A 9,255-nucleotide genomic window follows, 5' to 3' on the forward strand; every position below is an offset into this window, starting at 1 on the left:
TTAACAAAAAGATGTGAATCTTACAAACCAAGGAGCTGTCTGATAGTTGTTGATTTAGGGCATACAGCCAATCATTAAGTGATGAATTGATCCTAGAATGCTATAAATATGTGTTGCATAACTCTTACCTAACGCTTTAAGGGATCTTTAAAAACAAAATCATATATACTCTCAGGAGAACTTTGAAGTCTTATGCCTTTATCAAAAGCACTAGTGTCTTGAGATGGAAGAACCCAAATGAGCTTAAGGAGGAACTAAGGAAAGAGTAAGTGATAACAGGAGGGAAACATCACACCAACTGTCATTGTAGACATTCTTTCATGTGTTCATAGTGAGCATGCATTTTTGCCTTATCACAAATCTATGCTATGGGGGAATTATTAGGATCCAGGAAAGGGAAAGTATCAACATCAATATTGGAGATAGTATATGTTAAAATAAGATTTAAACATCATGGGAGAGAGTTTAAATTTGATCATTAACATTCTCCTAAGATAGACACTCTGGAGAGAGACCTAGTGGGCCTCAGAAAAATGATGATGATAGTTTATAGCATTTAAAATACAACAATCTGAAGCAACACTCCAAAACAGTGAGAAAGGTCATGCTGGATTATTTTAATTCTCTAAAATCAAGGAGTATAAGGTGATTCTGTTTTGAATTTTTGTTAGAAAACAACTACAGCTACCTATTTAGAAGAGGCACTGCATAATGTAATCTGGAAGCAAACAGTGTTGACTTATCAATTTGTGATTTAGAAGCAGTTAAACACATAAGCCAGTAGGATTTAGACCTAATGGTAGAGCAGTGGGTGTTCTCGAAAGGGATCATGGTGAACAGACCCCAGCTGTGCTGTGAAGGCATTGGGAGTAAAAGTCAAAAGATGACCAAGGAATCACATTCGCTGGCTCTGAGCCTTAATGTGGAGGTTTCAGTGAGAATAATTGAAACACTCAGGATATCTGTTTTATCTTTAAGCCTTCTGATTTAGGCTGTCAAGGTCTCTCATATCTCTAGATTTTGATTATATTCTTATTTGGAAGCCATTCAGGGAATTGCAGCATAACTTGATAACAGTAGTGGAGAGGAGGGTTAAAAAAGAAGACACATATGACCTCCACAGTTGTATGGTCTTAGCCAAGTCACATAACCTCTGTGGGCCTTAATTTCCCAGATGGGATGGCAAGTACTTGTCATTAGTAAGTTATATGAGGCACACAAGGTAATGTAATAGAAAACCCTTAGACAGTGTAGAGATGTGGAACAGTAAATACAGTTCTCCAACTGGGAAAATTGTGGAAAAAACATATGTAGCTGTTAGGGAAATCACTTTGACTTTGAACCTTGACTTTTATCCAACTACTTACCAGCCTAAATTTACATTTGAGGAGGAAAATGGAGTCACTTTTTAAAGTACATTGACAGATAGATCATATTTGTTTTACTTGTTTTTTTGAGGACATAATTTAATAGAATTCTCATGCTATGTGTGCACCCAATTTGTGTTCCTTAGTGGCTTCAGCAAAGTTTGCCTCCTTATTTACATTGGATTTGGGAGCAATACCACCTTGCAAGAGTACTTTGGGACAAGAAGGAGAAATAGAGGAAATCCATTGGAGATTTACAAGTTTAGAAAAGTCAGTGAAAAATGTCTTTACTTTAGTTGCCATGTATATTTCTGATCATTTCCTTAAAAAAAAAGTAAAATCGTTCAAAAAATTATTTAAAAACATGTAAAAATAATAGGAGATTGAAAAAGTAAGTTTCTAAATTTGAGAACTAGACAAAGTGGTCCTTTAAAGTTCATACATCTGTGTGTTCTGGGTCAGGGTAGAAAATCAGTGCTAATACCAATCAGGATTTATATGAAATTTGAAAACATAAAGGTCAAGAGAGTATTGCAAACCATATTAGTCTATCTAGGTTAAAATGTTTCAAGCACTGATGGCCATCGGCATAGAATGCAAGCTAGACTTAAGTGCAGGGAACAATGTAGACTGAACCCATGCAAAGTCATTCCAGTGCCGAACACGTTTGTTTGTGTTCACAGAGCTCGAACACACACAATGGATGTTGCATGATCTACTTTCTGAGGGTCAACATTAAGTGCAAATTTAGCCCTTAGAAAAAATTCTAACCTACATAGGCTTCTATTTTAAAGCAACTTCCTTTACATTTTATTATAGTTTAGACAGTAAAATTTCCATTAAATAAAAATGTATTTAGAAAATACTTTCCATATTTCAATTCTTTTCAGAGACAGCCACAAAGACCTAGAAAGTAAGTTTTTGAAACTAAAGGTATAAAAACAAAACTTAAAATAAAAACACCTAATTAGGACCTGGCATATATAGGGTTCCGCCTCCTAATTTTTTATACCTCTTATGTACAATAATGTCCTGATGGCAATTTCTTAGAAATGTAGCTAAAAAAAATAGAAAAACAACACTGAAAACAATTTAGTTCACTCTACCTTTTAACTGAAGATTAAAACAAAATTAAAAACTTCTTACAAAATGAAATCTTAAGTGAAAGCCAGTTTTCAGAATTCACACTGATGTGCCTTTACAGTACACTGTGGAGTTCTCTGGATTATTTCATTAGGTTTAGGGAGATGCTGCCTTCAGTCCTGGTTTATCTCCTGTTTGGTCTTGAGTGAGTTAATGGATGTTTGTTGGTCTCAGATCATTCTCTGTGAATTATATAAACTTTGGTAAATGATCTTTAAAGCATCTTTCTGGCTTGAAATTTAACACCTGCATTGGTTAGCATCTGCCCTCCAGTCAGCCCAGACACATTTCAGTACTTATACTAGAACAAATTGAATTATTCCAAGGTCTCAAATTTAGTGTTCATTGCTACTTGAAGTATTCCCACCCTCATCCCATTGCCATTCCTGGGTGGTTACTCATGCCACCTCCCTTAGGTAACCATTCACTTTCTCCTAGGAAATAAAGGGGGATGTATTTTTATAATTAGACAAATAACAGTCATCCACCCATCCACATCCCACTTTCTTATTATCTGAGATGGACTATTTATGTCTATTTGTGTGTTCAGACTATCTCATGATGACAAAAATGTACAGGTAAGTCTTGCTAGAAATGAACCTTTCTCAATATCTAACTACTTTGCAAAAACACAAGGCATGGAACAACTCTAAAATACACAACAACAGGTGCCCCCTTGAAATTGCTGGTCTGTCCCAGTCCACTCTGGAATATCTGCCTCTCAGTGTAAGTCAAGTTGTATAAAATCCATAAACCCTGGAAATATTGTGTTATTTTCTATATGTTTCCTCCATTTGTTTATTATTCAAAAAATTTTTATTGGACTCCTGCCATATGCTGTTCTAGAAATTGAAGATACACATACAAGTAAAAAGGTCAAGGTCCTTACTTTTATGGAGTTTGCATGATAGAAGCAGGAATGAATGCTAAGGGGAGAAAGAGGAATAAGGTAACTAATGAAGAGAACAAATAGGATGTAATGGCTGGAGAGATGGAGGAGGAAGGGCACTATACATTGGGCAAGCATGGCAGAACTCCAAGAAGAACTTGCTTAAAATGGAATTTGAATGACCAGAGACAGTCTGTAGGTGCAGAGGAGGATGGATCTGGTGGGGAAATGGGAAGAGCACCATCACTCAGAGAGAAAACAGAAAGTCGTTTCACACTAGTTTTCTTTTTTACCAGTGTGCTGCCATCTTGGGAGCTGATCCCTGGTTTCTGAATACAAGAATACTCTGACAAACTTCTTGCTACAGTGTGAGTAACCATGCCTTAACCCAGTCTTTATAGATTGAATCTCTGATTGTGACCAACATACAGCATCCTCCTAAGATTTCCATCATCTTCCCTTTTCTTCCACCATAATGAGATTTTACACTTTGCTACTTCAAATTCCAAGTGGAGGGGCTGGGTTGTAGCTCAGTGGTGGAGTGCTTGCCTAGCTTGAATCAAACACTGGGCTGGAGTCTCAGCACCACATATAAATAAATAAAAGGTCCATGGACAACTAAAAAAATATTTTTAAAAAATTCCAGGTAGATAAATTTGAGAAAATACATGAAATTGCATGTATGAAGATACAGTAAAGGGGAAGAAAATGAAGGCAGGATATTATTGGAAAACAAAATTTTAAACTCCATTGAGCTAAGTCAAAACATTTCTAGGTTTACAGGCATCATTCTAATAGTGAGTTCATACCACTAAATCCCATATCTCAGGATAGTGCCTCAAGGAGACACAAAGATCAATAAACAAGATGTCCATCAGCTCCTTCCATCAGCCACTCCAGTGCTGACATGGTAGCAAGTGATTGAAGTGTCCACTTTGTAGAGATGGAGGCTATCAACAGCACAATAACATGACGGGCTTCCTCTTAGAAAGGCTAATGTGCACATCACTGCTCAAGCTTCTGATTAGCTGCTAACAGAGAATAAGCCTGAGTCCTGATATAGCATCATTCCTGGAAGAAACCAACAAGACATCTGGTGATGAGTCAATTTCATGGGCTCCTTTCACACTGGAAGAGCAAGCAATTCATTCTGACAAGAATAGACACATACTCTGGTTATGTTTTGACTTTCTTGATAGCATCACTATGTCAGGGATTAAAGAACATTGCTATGCCGATACAAGATCACTTATAAGTTCATATCATACTACCAGGGCACTCACTTTATAGTACAAAAGGTATAGGAGTGAGTCTATGACCATAGGATTCTTAGGTCTACAGTGTTTCTTCCAGACACTGCCTGTTGTACTGGAAATTGACTTCTAGAGGGCTAACTAAAGCTTCTGAGGTACCATCTCACAATTACAGTGTGCCATCCCCCAGAATGCAGGTATATAGCTTAGTCAAATAATTCTATATGGTACTGTGCTTCCAATGGAAAAATAAGTGGAACCTGGGATCCAAGGGGATGGCCCTTCTGACCTTCTCTCCTACTGACTCAGTGGCAATTTGTGTTCCTCATTCCCGTAGCTCTGAGTTCTGCAGAGTTGGGGGATTTTAATTTTCCAAGAAAGAAAACTTCTGTCAATGCACACAGTGAGATTTCTATTGAATGAAAAACCAAGATGCATTTTATTAAGAAATCCCAGAATTTCCTCTCAAAATTTCTGAACAGCTTGCCCATTATTCCTCATGTAGAAAGGAATTCAGTCACCTCTGTTTTCCTCAATCTCATATCTTTACCCTGTACATGGGGTATGCAAAGCAAAGGTGGCAAACTTAAAAAAAGCCATTTTAAAGTTTATGAAAGGGAGAAAGCTAAATATGCTTCAATTACTGTCCAAGTGTACTTTCCCAATACCATATTTAGGTGAGGGTGCAAAATACAAATGTTAACAAAAAGTGAAAATGCTATTAATTTTCCAGGCAACAGGTGTCACTCATCAAAGACAAACTACTGACATCATGACATGGTCAAAAGACTCGGTATCTCTGCATTAATCCTTACCTCTCACTGAGGGAGCAGCCTCCATGAATGACCAAGTGAGCTCATCCAAGGCTCATGTGGACATTCTGGGTTTGGTCTCTTGCCTGTAGAAAATGCTGTTGGTTTCACATTTTACAAAAGACTTAAAATAATTCAGAAGAAGTGTCATAATTTATGAATCTTGTAAATATGTCAGAAGTTGAGTAGAACAGAAAGGTGGAAGCAAACACAGGATTCCCTACCTTTGCCTTTTTAATTGCTTACTAGAGATATTTCTGCTAATCTATGGTAAGTAGCAACAGGACTAAATGTATCTGCCATTCTGACTCTTAGTGATAACATATGTACAGAAGCCAACTTATACAACCTAGGAACGTTTTTTGCTTATGTTAATTTAGTCGTGAGAAAACTTTAAAATGTCTAGAGACTCATGGACCTCCGATTTCTTTCCTTAATGGGATATTATTAAGTTCATGGGATGGAATCATAGTTCCACATATCATCCAACCAGTACATGCCATGTGTAGTTGGCCAAGAGAGAAGACCACTGAGGCTAGTAACTGTGCTTCTGGATCAGCAAGAGAATAATTTATTTGATTTTATGAGTTTGGATATGTTTATTGAGTAGTGGTAAAAATGAAAGATCAAGCAATATTAACAGTTCCAATTATATTTATTATGAAGTGGAGGGTTTCATTTAGAAAAACACATTATAAAAATTTTCAAATGTAATTATACTAATTATTCAATTTACTCACTGTATTGCTTCAAGGGTTTTGCATGAATTTGATTATGATTTTAGAATCAATTTATTTCTTCATAGGTGATTTTTCATATATATATTTATGGTTGCTTAAATAAAATTCATTCACTAACAATGATAAGTACAATCTCAGCAACATATTAATTTGCATCACTGAAAGAAAGAAAAATTATTTAATGGAAAAAAATTTTATCATTCAAATAATGTCTTAAAATAAGATAGCATATTAGTTTCCTTTCTTTAAATATTTTTGTGAGGCATAGAAAAGCTAAAATTGGTAAGTTATGGGGACTCCTACACTTCCCAACCTATTGGTAGGCAAGGGGAATATACACAATTATTTTACCTACAAATTTAGCATGTAATACCATTTAAGGAGATAAGGATTAGAAGGTTTGTAAGTGTCCTTTCTTGAAAATATTTTGTCAATCTGTTACTTATTAAGAGAACTCAAGGTTACCATTTTGAAATTATTTTCCTTGCTGTAATGATTCCAGTGATTTCCTTCACCCATTTTAAGTGTATAATTCAATAGCTTTTTAGTATAGTTACAGAATTGTTCATTGTCCATTGCAACATAATTTCAGAACATTTCTATCAACCTAAAAATCAAATTTACCCAGCTGCAAGTAGCCATCACTGCAACCTCCAGTGCCAGAAAACCATTAATTTACTTTCTGAGGTAGTTTTGTGTATCCCCACATTTCATAAGAATGGAATTATACAGTGCTTTATTTCTTATGTGAGTGGTAAATTATTATTGTGGTTGATGGATATTGTGCTTTTATATGTGAAATAATTTATAGTAAATAAATAAAATTTTAAGTCAAAATATCAATACAAACAAAATAAAAATACTCATGTTTTCCAATGAGTTGAAACTTGGAATCTTTAATAAATTTTTGGTGAATTAAAAAAATTTTCCAAGTTTTCCATAATCATACCTGTTTGTACTGAAATGCACTGTGTATGAAACAATTCACAGCTTGTTTTGCTTTCTATGAAATGTGATATTGTAAAGATCAATTAAAATATCATAATTAGGGGTCTTGTAAACTATAAATAATCACATAGGAGAAAGTTCTTTTATTATTATTTTTTCTTTTTTTTCTTCAAGAAAAATGTGTTTCAAACTGGGAAGTTGTAATAACCTGGTTAACAGCAAAGAAAAAAACAGGAACTGATAATAGAAGAGTATCTTTTTGTTTTACAAGCACTATAACTCAGGGTTAGACTAAAAAGACCCATGAGAGGTTTGCCCTACAAAGCACTATTACCTAACTTTTGAATGATGAGATATAGGGAGCATTTTATTTAATTGAATTCTGAATCTGACAACATTATATGCTAGAGTAATATCTTTTCTTTTCACTCATGAATCTCATGAACGCACATTGAAAACACAAGAAAGAAAATACAAAAAGAAAAAGAAAATGGAGGGAGATCTCATGGACTAGAGGGACACAACTTTGGGGGAAAAATGATGGCAGGCCCCCATGAGGGTCTGGCTTTTATATGGCCTTAGCACAGTCAGGTTGTGGGAGGAGCTAGTGACTTTTGGTGGGCAGGGTCAGATAATGGCAGAAGTTCAGGGTGGGGGGAGACAGGGAGGTAACCATATCCCTCAACATTATTCATGCACTTACTGTGTAAAAATATTCTAGTCTTGTTCCTGGGGTCTAAGAATGTGAATATTTAACAATTATTTTTGGTGAATCTGGTTATTAGGATAGTTTGAAAGATGATACCAGTCCTGTTTATAAGGTGATTTTACTGACTGGAAAAATCTCATTCTAATTGCAATATTAAATGCACTATCATTTATAAAAAGAATATATATATATAATGTATATGTTCTATGTATATGTACAAATATATAAATGTACAGTGTGTGTGTGTGTGTGTGTGTGTGTGTGTATAGCACACATATATATCTTGTCTCATGCCTGGGATGCTAGTTTTATAGAGGAATATTCTCCTTACTTACTCTGAAATGTTTCATACAATGGTTCTTACCTGGTGTGCACATTGGAATTTCCCAATAAGGTTTGTAAAAACCCAGAGGCCCAGTTCAGTCTGCAGACTTCATAAATGAGAACCTTCCACTTAAGGGAAGTCCTGGGATCAAGATTCCTTGGTCTCAAATATTTTCACTAACATAGACAACTATCTTTGTGAACCTGGTAGAATAAATAAATTATCATTTCCCTCTCAACAGGCCCACTTAGTGCTCAAGAATTTGAAAAGACTTTTTTATTTCAGAGAAACAGTCATCAGTGAAGTATAGATATATTATCTTTACTTAAATCAGAGCGTATATTTTCTTTTTTACTTCAAGCTATATGAGTGACAGAGAGTGACTCAGGGTGAATTTTGAGTGACAGTTTTGCTCTTAGAATATACAAACTTCAGTGGAATATTCTGCAAGTCCCTCATGCTGAGTAGAGTGAAGTGTGAACAAGAGTGAAGCACAGCACAAGGCCGTCAGTCTCCAAACTGAAGACACAGTCACTGGAGCTGACACATCACACTCAAGGAAGTGACACATCACAAATCAAACTCTCTCTAAGAACAATCTCCTGTTTGTCATGTAGTATGGAAATAAAAGAAAAGTTACCATGAATGCAGCATTGAAAGAGTTTTTCAAAATACGCTTGGGAGGCCATCAGGAGGCAGGACTTGTTTAGAATTCCAGCTGTTAGGTGAGTTAGTTAGGAGTGAACAGATGTTGGGGTGGGGGACAATGAAGGAGGACAATGAAAGAAAGATTAGGCCTATGCATGAAGACAAATTTAAAAGTTATTAATCTGCAACAAGAAAACATTTAGTGAAGGAAACCTGGAATGCCCAACCTTCCTCAAGCTGTAGACAATCCCTTGAGAGAATTATTACTTAAAATCATGGGGAGTCCTAATTGAAGCAGACAAGCTTTAGAAAAGTGGGGTCTGGTATGTCAAAGCCTCCCCAGCTGTAATTAATTCTAACCCCTCAAGGGAAACTGCTGTTTCCATACCATGTGTCATTATTTCTAATAATTAAATTGCCA

This window comes from Sciurus carolinensis, unplaced genomic scaffold (genome assembly GCF_902686445.1).
Source record: "Sciurus carolinensis unplaced genomic scaffold, mSciCar1.2, whole genome shotgun sequence".
Taxonomy (NCBI): domain Eukaryota; kingdom Metazoa; phylum Chordata; class Mammalia; order Rodentia; family Sciuridae; genus Sciurus; species Sciurus carolinensis.